Here is a 13835-nt window from a genome sequence, read left to right as displayed (position 1 = left end):
CCTCTCCTCCTCAAGACAGCTTGCTTGCTCACACAAAAAACATGGATAGGCCGTTTCTAAGCAGCATATATAATTACCTTGTATATATATATATATATAAAGGCATTACATTAGTAGGGTTGTTGTGTTTAGTTGATGCTATAATATTTATAACTCATGTCTCATTGTGATGTTGGGAACTATATCTTATATTAATCCATGTGATTATTATCTATGCCTCAATAGAGTATGTGTAAATGAACACTTATTATAGTTTATTAATTCTCTTCTTAATTACACAGTCTCAATACTTCAGGATGTGCGCACTAGTAATTCACTATAGAAAGAAGCTAGCTCACATACTTTCATGCATCAATGTTATTTTATATAAAATAGTTTTAATAAATAAAATTTCTTTAAGTAATACTTTCATGCATCATGCAAATGTTCGGAGGAAGGAGCAGATTATTATAGCACAAAATATGAGAATTAAAAATAACAAAACATAAATAAACTCCACATACTTTTTCCATTAATAAAAACTTAAAAACTAAACACAATCCTCACTTTAATAGTGTGGATAAGAAATCAACCTAATTCAGCACCGGCATGACCACCCCTACTTGCAAGGAGGCCACAGGCTGCCTCTTCGATATCTTCTCCAACACTTGCAAGCACTACAATATCAAAATAATTCCAATAAAATATCTATACAACCACTCCTCTCAAAATTAAAACAACATGAAAAAACTTCATGATCTTAATACCATACCTGTTTCCTCTGTCCATCTAGAGAAAGGCTTTTTGTTCTTATCTTCTAGCAATGTGGATGGCATGGGGGAGAGGCAACATACCCTGCTTCCTCCACAATTTGCACTTACATAGTTGCAACATATATCATATCCACCACTTAAACCTGTTGCTCAATATCAAATAGACATATCATTATTAATAAGTAAGGAAATTGGACTATTAAAGACTGGATGTACTATTCTGTCAATCTCCAATGCTCATGGTTTGAATTAATTAAGTTGTGACAAACATAACGAGATCATCAAGATTTAAGCTCAACTCACCATGTAAATTAAAGAAATCAGGAAGAAGAAAACCATTTCTTGATAGCAAAGTCACATATATTTGGCATACAAATATGGTTAGTCACCCTCTCACATTTGGAAACCAATTGTACAGTGAACACATTCATATAGCACAATTTTGAAGATATGACTACAACAAGTGATGAGCTTAATTTTAAATCAAACAATAGACTAAATAAATAATTCAAAATAGACTAGATACCTGAAAGATTTAAAATGCAATGAGTCGTATACATATATCTCAACTCATGCATGCCCCACATTTCATTCCTTTGGTGCTCTTAATTGTAATTCAAGATTTCATCCTCCTATGTTTCTGTGCCACCAAAAAAGATGCATATCATTAAAAATCACAATTATCGGATACACACACATTATAAGGGTACTAGTCACATTATTGTAGGAAAAACACAGCAAGATAGCTGTGATATTGATGTAGAAAAGAAAACAGCATTCCCACCCAAAGCTTCATAAAAGACTTAATTAGTATAGATAGAGAGATTGCTCCTTATATATATATATATATATATATATATATATAGGTACAATGTATATAGAATAAGGGCATGCTCCACTCTATTTTCTGACACTTGTATTAATTCCTCTGGGAAAAACTTACATTAACTTTGTAGAAATATAAGAATAGATGGGTTCCTGCAAAAAAATTTTTTCCTCCGAAAAAAAAACGTAAGAATAGATGGGACTTAATTCAACTCCAGAAATAATGAGAGTTTCAGCACAACTCACAGAAAAAAAAATTAAAAAAAACAAAAGCCATGACCTTCTCCAATGAATTCCTCAACAAAAACAATCATCTCAAGTTGAAAGTTGGGTAATAATAAAGCCACATATTTACCATTAAAGATATGTTTATCAACCATCAAGCACATACATATGACAATTATAAAGGTATAACAAATTTGTAGTGTTGAGCTTAATTTATAATACTAGAATTAGTGATGCCATGAGGCACATATATACAACTCAGCCCTTGTACTTGTTCACATCCCATTCAACCACCTTGAAAACCAGGTAATTTGAACAGTCAAATTATTACACGTGATCAAGTCACACATTAATTTGCCTATGAAAATCAATACAACAAACAAATGCATATCACAACTCATTCTAAAGATATGTAGATCCAGTTAACTAGTTTGTCATGATCTTACTTTCTGTTAATAAAATAAACAAATAAACAATTAAAGACAAATTGAATACATACTAGTACTGCATGTTCACATCTCATTCTTCTACGGTTTCAAGTCTAATTCACACACACACACACACACACACACACACAAATGAAGATTTCATCCTACTAATCCTCAACTGCATAAACCACTAATTAGATATAAAATTATTATATTTTTAATAAAGACATACACACTAATTATCAGAAAATATAGAGATTTCTTGAGCAATTAATGAATACCAGTCATGTCTTCAAGGAAACCCATTCCAGTGGCTGCCATTGCTTCAGAGATAAGCTTGGCAGCCTCGCTCTCACCCTCTGTGCGGATAACCGTAGCCCTGCGCTCCTGCTCGGCCTTGGCCACAAGGAACTTGGACCGCTCCGCCTTCGGCTGAGCTACCTACTTCTTCTCAACGGCGGAGGAGAACTCAGCGCCGTAGGACAGATGGGTGATGGCTACATTATCCAGCACGTTGTTAAAGTCGCGAGCACGGTGGATGAGCATGTCGCGAATGAGAGCGGAGACGTGTGGACGCTACGTGAGGAGTTGATCAGCGTTGAACTGTGCAACGACGGCCTTGAGGACCTCATTCCCGATGGAGGGAAGGACCTTCTCGTCGTACTCCGTTGCCAGAGACTTGAAGATTGTCGGAAGGTAAGGGACGTCAGGGCGGGACAAGAGCCGGAGTTTGAGGTTCACCATCTACAGGTCCTTCGTCCCGGAGTTGGAAGTGAAGGTATGAGGCCAAGTGCGAATGTCGAAGATGTAGGGTTTTTGGAGCCATGGGGCAAGAAATGGGTACCCTCGCAGACAGTTTGGTCGAGTACGCCGCGGAATCGATTGAAGAGGATGTCACGCTGCCCGCCGTCGACGGTGTAGAGGGAGGAGTTAAGAAGAGTAGCGTCGGCGCCGAGGCCGAAGGCGAGGCGCGCCACGTTCATGAGGAAAAATACCACTGCTTGGCTTCCACCACCGCCCGCTGCCGCCATTTGTGGAGCTTGGATAGTTGGACACCAGAGGAATGGAAAAACCCTAGCGAGTTAAAGAAGGCGCTGAGTTGCTTGGAGAGAAAGAAAGAAAGAAACCCAGACAATCCTAACCGTACACGTGCCTCGAGATCTGGCTTTTTGAAATCTAGATGAACGGGTGAGATATTTTCATGATCTTATTATTATTATTATTATTATTATTATTATTATTATTATTATGACCAAGAGAAATATAAGTTTTTTATTATTAAACTTTACGACGTCAATAGATCGTTGCAAATAATGTGTCGCAATCTGTGTCGCAAACCAATTACATGCTAGGTTCCAAAATGTCGTGACATATTTTGCGATATTTTTGGATGATAATTTTTTTGCAACGCAATTTGGTTCTTTTTGCAATGTTTTTTGTTTTTTGGTCACATATTGTTGCAATGTGTGTCGCAAATTTGCAACACTTTTACGTGTCGCAAATTTATGTGTCACAAATAGCATTTTTTCTTGTAGTGCCATACATGTCCGAAAGAGTATGATTTTCATATATTATTCAATAATTAATTTTAAAAATGTCAATAATATAATAAATAATTTGTATTGGTTTTTCTCTAATAGCTCATATTTTTTTAAGTAATTTTTTATAAAGAATTTTATGAATCCATCCATTAAAAAATTGCTTGTAAATTTGAAGGCAAATTACAGCATAGTATTTGCTTATAATAGCAACACATATTTATAAAATTTATATTAAAAAAATTGGCAACCTTATCACACCAATTGCATGAGTAACATCATGAGAATAGGACACTTTAATTTAACTACAAAGAAAAAAATTGTATTTTTTAAATTTAATTTTGTAATAAACAATATAAATAATTTATTCTCGTGGTTTTATGACTTTAATTACACTATTTACCAGGTGATTTTAGTGCTTTTAAATCTCAACATCTTTGTATTTATTTATTAGTTTATTTATTATAAAATGGACAAGTTACCTATTTCAACAAATATTGTGAGTGAGTTCATTCCTCAAGTTACTTAGGGGGCGTTAATTTCAAGAAAAGTGGGGGAAGTGAGGGGAAGTGGTATGACTTCTTCCACTTTTGGTGTTCATTTGTGCTGAAGTGGATTTTGAACTAAGCCCACTTCAGTATTTTTTTTACTGAAGTGGGAGGAAGTGAGTCAATCTATAAAAACTAACTTATTTTCACTTCTAAAGTCTTTTTTGAACTCATAGAACTTCATCCAACACCTAAATCCTTCGGTTCTATTCTCACTTTCTGACAAATGAACACAGAAGTCCTGGAAGTGATATCACTTCCCCCACTTCAGGGAAGTGGCACTTCTCTCACTTTCTGACTTCCCCTCATTTACAGTGAAATGAACGCCCCCTTAGCAAGGAAAAATGTTACCATCTTTGTGGTTGTGATGGTGGGTTTTCATTATTATTATTATTAGATCATTTTTTTTAATTACTATTTTTTAATTGTGACATTCAAGTATATGTCCTCATGTTTCTTTCCCCCCATTTCAGCCTCAAAAACTTTTTATATTAAAGGGCTAATTTAATAATTTTTAAAAATTTGTGACTTTGAATTTATTGTTACTGTTAAAATTTAATCTGAAAGGATTCATTTTACATATAAGGATAAAACTTATGGATTTTTTATTTTACATATATTCCCAGAAACTAATTTTTTTTTTATGAATAGAACTTAGCATATTTATATATAATATTATTGTAAGTAAATAATATTAATTTTATACTTTTTTTAATAATTTTTTGCTTTAGTATTATATGAGGGGGAAATTTTATAATTCTGTATTCTAAAAAAAACATTTGTAATAAATATAATTAAAAAGATTTCATTGGTATTGTTTTATTATAATACTTTTATCATTGTGGTCATGTAATCATGAGAGAACTTAATTTATTCATTTGAGAGTTGTATGTAAGCAATATTTTATTTTTATTAATTTTTTCAGAATTTTTAATATGCTTCAAATTTGTCATGAAACTTAAGTTTTGTACCTAATGACAATAACACTATTCTTATATATAATAGAAATTTTAATGAGGTAGCAATGATTAAAAAATAGTTGTCTATATAATTACAATAAAAAATTATTGAAAATATAATGATTTTTAATGTAATTTATATGTTTTCTTTACATTACATGTGGTGTTAAAAAGATGCTCATGATTAAAAAATTATAAATTAATTATTACAGATATGTCAACTGTGATATAAATAAAATATAATTATTATGAAAAAATCTATTTCCGAAAAATAAAAGCTTGTAAAAATATTATTTTAATACTATTAAAACTGGCATTCATATAATTTCCATTTTTATTGTAAATCATGCTAGAGATAATAAAAATAAATTCAAGTTATAATTAATTGAAAAAGAAATGAAAGAGTAAGTAAAGATATAATAACTTGAGATTTTACATTTAAAATATTAAAGAACTTTGTATAAAGATATTACATGCATTTATAACAATTAATTACATGCATATCCAAATAAATAATATAATTAATTTATTATATTTATACTGTTTAATGTAAAATTAGACTAAAGATATTGTTTTATTTAATTGTTTAGTTAGAATAAAAATTTTAATATATATATTTTATAGTAAGGGTGTTCGTCTTAGGTGGTTGAATCATGAAACATATGTGACAAGGTTTCCATGGTTACTGAGAAATGTTTATAAAAATCAGTTTACCATAGACAACAGACATCAACAAATTCTACATATTTAGAGAAATTTTTAATTAATTATTTCTATCATAATAGTGACTTACATAAATTTATTTATGAAAAAATCATTATAAAAATATGTGATATTAGAGGAAAACAAATACAATTTATTAATATTTATATTAATATTCTAAGAAATTTCCCTTCCTAAGAACAACAACTTTGTCTTTTGACACAATAAAGAGCAGTCTCTCATAATAAATAAAAAATTTAAATATAATTATTTTAAAAAACAAAACATGAATTGTGCCCTAAAAATTTGTGGGCTATAGTTTGAAAATAATTAAAATTTTTAAGATAATTATATAGATAGTATTACATAATAAATTAAAATTTAAAATATAATTTTTTTTTCCTAAAAGAAAACATGAACTGAGCCCTCACGCCAAATTTATTATATATTTTATAGTTGAAAAAAAATTAAAATCTTCAATATAATAATTATATGGATATAATAATACTAACTGAAAATATTAAATATAATTTTTTAATATATATATATATATATATATGAATTATGGGTCCTTCAAATTTATTGGCCCTAGATTTTTATCCACTGTAATGGGATGAGGAGGAGGTTTTCTTTTCATCCATTTTCACAGTATTATGAGTCATTGCATTTCTCAAAAATTGAAGTCGGAGTCACTCGGATTTTCAGACAAGCGAGACTTAAGCTATTTAGAATGCAGAATAGGAATGAGAACGGGGAATGAAAAGATAGAATGTGAATGAGATTAGGAGAAAGGAGAGGATAATGATGAAGATGTTTGGTTAGAGGGAATGAGAGTTAGGAATCGGAAAAAGTAAGAGAGAAAGAGGATGAAAATTACATTTATACCCTTCTGTGTATATAAAATCATTTGTATAAAATAATGAATTATGTTTAATAATAAATGTTTAACATTATTTATTATTAAATATTAAATATTTAGAACATAATTATTTACTTTAATTTATTACATTTAAATATTTAAATTTAATATAGTTAATTCACATATTTAGTTAATGTATTTAATTATAATAATTAAAATAATCAGAGTTAAAAAAAATAATGATGTTTTATTATGTTAATCAATATGTAAATAAATTATTATAATTTAAATTATTATAATTAATTATTTAAAGTAATAATTTTTTATTAACATATAATTAATTAAAAAAAATAAATAAATTTCATTTATAAAAGGGAAAATTACCGTTTACCCCTCGTGAATTTCAAATATTCCTAAACAACTCCTCCAACTTTGCCAAACCCCTGACACCCCTTCCGTTATTGTTTAAGTTCCCTTTTACCCCTACCGTTCACTTCAAATGGGTTAATGTTATGAAATTTCATTTTTGCCTTTGAAAATGGTGGGAAAAAAACAGCCCAATCACATCATGTGTTTGTTTTTTTGTCAATTCTTCTTCTTCTCCTCATTTGGTTTGTTCGATTTGAATTATGCCGGTTTCCTAATAAAGTGATAATTTTTTCAATTCGAGTGCTAATTTTCACAGCGCTGACTTCTTGGAAATCGGTGTTAGCTCAGCTGAGATATGTGAGCGATGGGGTCTCGATGTTTCCAGTGTGAGGGTGAAGTTTATCACACCTGATGGATATAAAACGGTTTGTCCAACAGAAAACGATATCAACTTCCAGCGGATGTGTCACATATACTCTATCTTCAAATGCGCTGTAGTCGATCTTGTCGAGACAGACGATGTGCCATTGTCGAATCCTACTGAAAACGAGTTTTTCTCATTGTAAGATTCTTCTCTTTTATGTTTATCTAGTTGTATAAGTTCATTACTATTAATCTGTGCCCTTCTCTGTTTAAATATATTACGTTTACATTTAAACATTGTCTTCTTCGTTTAATGTAATTGTCAGTATGTAACTATTTGAATTAATGTTTAAATTTATAATTTACCATGTAAGAACTTTATGTCTCTGCTTAAAATATTTATCTTCTCCGTTTAAGCTAAAATGTTGGCAGGTGATAGATGGCAATTTTATGGTATCCCGTGTACAAGAATTAATGACGCCATTAAATGTTCTTAAATTAACATAAATATCGGAAGACCCCTTCCTCGTTAATGAGAAAAGCTCGGTCCACCGTGCGTTTCCCTTTTTTTTCTCGGATCTTAAGCGTCAACCGTCTTGTGGACTTCACACCATAAATGAGAAGGAAGACCCATTCCCCTGGACACCCCCTTTTCCTCTTCCTCCTCTGCTTCTTCTCGGATGAGTTTCTTTTTCATGTGTCCAGGATTTTCACTTTAGCCTGATCACATTTTTGAGATCAATAAGTTGAACTATCTTTTCTTACTTAGATCGAAATGCTCGCGTAATTGCTTGAATGCGGAGGATTCTCCAACGGAGGATGACGAGGAAGCAATGAAGCGGGCTTTTCAACTTGGGCAAGATAAGAAAGTTTTCACTTATTTCTTGTTTGCGGAGGATTCTCCAGAGGAGGATGACCGTGACACATCTTTTAAGACAGAGTTGATATTTATCACTTGAGAATTGTTCTTATCCTTTAAAATCTTTTCCATACTCTGCAAATATCATTGTCTGCATTTAAATATCTCGCTCTTCATTTAAATATAATTTTGCCTATATAATTATCAGTGTCTTTGTTTAACATTGTTTAAGTGTTTGTGTTCTATGTTATACAGGTTCAAATTGATGCACATGTTATACAACCGCCGTGAGTATTCGAAGGTAAAGATACTTGTTGAGAAAAGTCGAAATCTTCATGCTAGCCATGGTGTTGATGATCTTAATAGACGAAAGAGGATTGAGTCGCAAGTGTTCGAGGTCCTACTAGGCATTGTAAATGTTTAAATATTTAAATGAAACACGCTTATTTGAGTGTCAACTTTTGATATTTAAATAGAGGACATTGTAAATGTGCAAATTATTTAAAATGAAACAAACTTATTTGAGTGTCAACTTTTGATATTTAAACAAAGACATTCTCTTTTAACATTTTACATAAACATTTTGTATAAACAAAGACAATGTTTTTCAACAGATAAACTTAGAAATCAAACAATGAAAATGATATTTAAACAACGTCAAGGGCGTATTCAATTTAAACAATAACATTAAACAGTTAAATAAAAATATTTAACGGATTACTTATGTGTTTAAACGATATCGAAACTAGTTAAACAGTGAACAAGCTACTCAAGTGTTCTCTTGATAGAGGCTCTGTCAGTGAACACAATGTCAGTAAAAGCATTCAATTTAAACAATAACATATATTTTTAAACAGTAAAATGATAATATTTAAATTGTTTATATATGTGTTTAAACGATATAAAAAGGTCGTAAACAGTGGACCAATATTTCGAACACTAAATCACATTTGTTAAACATAAATCTTGACATTTAAATAGAGACTTGTGGGACATCCTCCATCAGCCACTTGTGCGTCGCTTGCGCCATGCATATCGTCCCATGGCAGGTAGGTCAGCAACATAGTCAACTATCCAGTTCCGAACCGAGCATGACATGTTTGGGAAGAGGATTGTACCCATGAGGTACACCATCAGGAGCTTGACAAATTGTTTTTATTCTCCCCTCTACTGATGGAGGCTCTGTGTCTCTCGTAGGTTTTGGAAAAAATCCATATTGAGCACAATGTCAGTGAAAGCATGAAATTTAAATGATAACATATATTTTTAAACTAATAAATGATAATATTTAAAGGTTTTACATATGTGTTTAAATGATATAAAAAGGTTTTAAACAGTGGACCAATAGATTAACACTAAATAACATTTGTTAAACATAGTAGTTTGACATTTAACAGACTCATGATAAGGTGAGAACTTTCCTTCGAGCGATGACAATATAGCTTCTATCATCGCTTGCTTTCTTCCCGGTGAATCTCACTTGCAGTCGAGCGGCCGCTTGTGGGATGTCCTCCATCAGCCACTTGTGCATCGTTTACAAGGTCTTCACATTGCAAACTGATGAAATGCGGACTACTTCTTCTAGACATTGGTGCAAACTGATGAAATGCCACAGCTCAGGTTATAATCGCAGATCTTGCAATGAAACTGTCGCCGACTAGCCATTGTAAATAAGCTGATTTTTAAACAGAGAAACTCTTATTCTTAACAGTTAACACATATATTTAAACAGAGACATTGTTAGTTTAAACAATCAATACTTAGTTTAACATGTGACTACATTATTTTAAATGGAAACACTGATATTTAAACAATAAAATTGAAAGTTAAACAATGAAACTGTAAGTTAAACAATGAAACTGAAAGTTAAAAAAAAGAGTCAAGTATATAAGTATAGAGGCTAGTAAATTTACATTGACAAAATTTTTCAAGTTCTTCGGAAACAATGAATTGAATTTAAACTGGTTTACATTTGAAAACAAACAAAAACAAGGAATTCTATCAACCCGCTTTCGAAGACCCCCCTTTGTCAGTGATGCCGGCTGCCCTCCCCTCCTTAAGTATGCAGGAAACATACTTTAATCTCAGATAAGGGACGTCCGTCTGCGATAGCCGTAGCTTCTCATCGGTGAGTAATTGCTCAATAAACCACATGACATAGACGGCGCAGTCGACACTTCCTTATTTTTGTCGTAGGGTTTCAATATCGTAAACTAGTGGGTATTTTACGGTCACCGACTCGCCAAACTCCATATCGATATAAATGTCGAATAGCCTCCGCTGTGGAGGTATACAAGTTGAGATTAGAATACTAATTATTTACCAAACACTATTAATCAAGCACAATTTATTATAGAACTTACCATTTCTAACGCGTCTTTATCGTACTCCTCGCTTTGGCATGATGAATAATGTTGTATTCTTGTTTGTTATTGTCAAGGATCACAACATGGAAGTGACCATTCATGATTATTGGGCGGATAACAATTTCAACATCATGCAAGTTACGCGCGGCATCTCCAATCATAGCTATAGTGGTTTCGTGTGCGTCGACATGCTTTAACATAAACAACACCAGTGGTCGTGTGATGGAGGCGCGCTTCTTATAAGGATATGGCACTATGCTCAGCGACTTTTGTATTGTGCATATGAAAGCGCCCATCACATCGTCTGAGACCATCTCCTTCCCCTCAAGCATAGTGAATAATCTGGACCGTGTGGTGCTGAGAGGGTTATTCTTCCACCCGACAGTGCTGCGGTTAAACAGTAACAGAGATACTTAAATTATATTGTACCTATTTAATTGATATAACAAATGTTTAAATGATATTGCAAATAATTAAACGGTATATATATAAATTAAAGGTTAACATATAAGTTTAAACAATAACATAAAAACTTCAAACTTACTTGTCCACAGGGCAGTTGAAGAAGATCCTTATCAACTCCTGTTCATATTTGTTGAGGCGTGATTGTATAATGTATTTTTTCTTCTTCGGAATAAAGACTTTTCGAACTTTGTCTAATTTTTTAATAGAAAGGACCATATCTCTCATTGCCATTGTGGTGCCATTCCCTTGCCCCTCGTCAACAACTGTTTTGGGAGTATCATGCGGCATTGTTGTTGACAGCTGTCGGTGTTCAGCACCAGCAGCATCTTCCATCGATGCGAGCACGACAACAACATTAACCAGAGACATATCCTTATTTTCAAGGTTGTCAGACCCGGACCGGCCTGGCCGGTTCAACAGAAAAAACCGGGAACCGGCCATGTGGCCAGCCCGAATATACCCCATTGACCCGGGTATTAAAAAACCTGGTGTTATCCCGGTGACCCGGGCAGTTCAACCGGGAACCGGTTGACCAAGCCGGGTCAATCGAGTCACAATGTTTAATTTTTTTTACAATATTTAATAATTTATTATTATTTTCTCATTAGAAATCACAAAATTGTGTATATTTATTAATATTAATTTATAATTTATAATCAATAAATAGAATTACAATATATATATATATATATATATATATATATATATATATATATATATATATATATATATATATATATATATATATATCATAAACATACCAACAAAAAAATTAACATTTAAAAAAATAAAATATATTAATATGTTATATAAATACTTTCTTAAAATTTAATTTATTAAGAAAATAAAACAATGAGTGTAATTTTCTTATAAAAATATAAAATTAAAGTATTCTAATTAAATAAAAAATATAAGAAAATTTTAAAAAAAAATAAAAACTCAATTGAGATATAAGAATTAGTGAATTAAATTTCTTATTTATTTTAACAAAATCAACCAATAAACAAATAAATAAATAAATAACACCGAGAGAAGTTCGATAATTATATATTAATATATTAAATTTGTAAATATTTAAAAAATGTAAAAACAAATGACATAATTAGAAAACTCTACTGTATATAAGGTCATTTATCAATTTAAATATCAAATTTGAGTAGGTTTTTATAATATAATTATGGGTTTAATATTATATTTGCTCATTATTGATTATTATAATATTTTTTATATTTAATTATTGACCCCGGTTCAACCTGGTCGAACCCATTGACCCCTGCCCCTGGGCTTAGCCGGGTCTGACAACCTTGCTTATTTGTTTCTTGTTGTTGTGGGATTGTGTCTGTCTTTGATGCGGCACTGTCGGCCGTTGGTTACACAGTGACTATGATTTCGTTGACAATAGAGTCAATGATCTTCTCAATCATGGCCACGGCAACAACATTAACAGGGGACGCAACCTTAGCTGGTTCTTGTTCTTCAGGGATTGTGTTAATCTTTTATGCCGCACTGTCGGCTGTCGGTTCCACCGGGTCAGGGATTTCGTTAACAATAGAGTCAACGATGTTATCAACCGCGACAATGGCAATATTATCTACGATTACCTCTACCGTGACGGGACATGTCATCAACTGTAACAGCATCAGCCGCCGATGGTGCTGCTTTGTTTCATCGTTAGCCGGCAGTGGATACAGAGGAATTATTATTTTTCTCTTTTTTGCAAGTCTCTTCGAATGTGGCCATTTTGGAATGGCCACCCCGATGATGTCGTCGTCATCAAATTCCGACGCCTCGTCTGTCCTGGGTGCTTCATTTGTGTGAAGGGACGGCGCAGTCAATTGTGACTGTCCTTCCAATGCCTCAACCTGAGCGAAAAGCCGAGGGAACTCGGTCATCAATATCTAGCATGCCTGCAAAAGAGGTGTAGTGATATCATCGCCTAGTATCGTCGAGTGGTGGCCGCCACGGACGGGGGACAGATCGTTGTCGTGGTCGGGGGGTTGTTGCAATCGGGCGCGAGGTAAGGGAGGGCTTCTCCTGCGTCGATCGCGCACGGAAGAGGTTGCCCTCTCATCTTGCCTTCGAGCAAGTGGTTCTGGAGCAATAGCATCCACCCGTCAGTTGCACCAAACAAATATATCTTCATCAGCATTCGTCGGAATAAGCTCAGGAAACTAACATATGTAAACCAAATAATCTTAGCAAAATCATTCAGTTTAAATAATAAAACCTATATTTAAACATTTAACTTATATATTTAAACATTATAGCATAAATGTAAACAGAGAACAAAATGTTTAAACTTTGAAGAATACGTTTTAAACAGTAAATAAACACAGTTAAATGCTAAATAATATGTTTAAACATTAATAACTATTGTTAATCACATTGTTCATTATTTATTACCTCTTTTACTTTGAGAGATGATAAACTGGTTTCGATCGTCGCTTGCTTCCGGTAAGTATTTTCACCGTAGCACAACATCCTTGGGATCTTGCCAAAACGGACTTTCTTTCCAGTTCCACTCAGCTAGTAAAACCAGATGTTAAGCGCGACTGAGCAACCCTTAATATACCCTGT

General features: G+C 32.6%; 1 pseudogene; it reads right to left on the bottom strand.

The window, feature by feature from the left end:
• Window positions 1-460: 460 nt before the first annotated feature.
• On the bottom strand, window positions 461-3281 carry LOC120270724 (annotated as a pseudogene).
• Between the last annotated feature and the right edge of the window lie 10554 nt (window positions 3282-13835).

Source organism: Dioscorea cayenensis, chromosome 10, assembly GCF_009730915.1.
Source record: "Dioscorea cayenensis subsp. rotundata cultivar TDr96_F1 chromosome 10, TDr96_F1_v2_PseudoChromosome.rev07_lg8_w22 25.fasta, whole genome shotgun sequence".
Classification (NCBI taxonomy): Eukaryota; Viridiplantae; Streptophyta; class Magnoliopsida; order Dioscoreales; family Dioscoreaceae; genus Dioscorea; species Dioscorea cayenensis.
The sequence above is the reverse complement of the archived record's forward strand: the minus strand, read 5'-3'. Positions and strand labels throughout refer to the sequence as shown.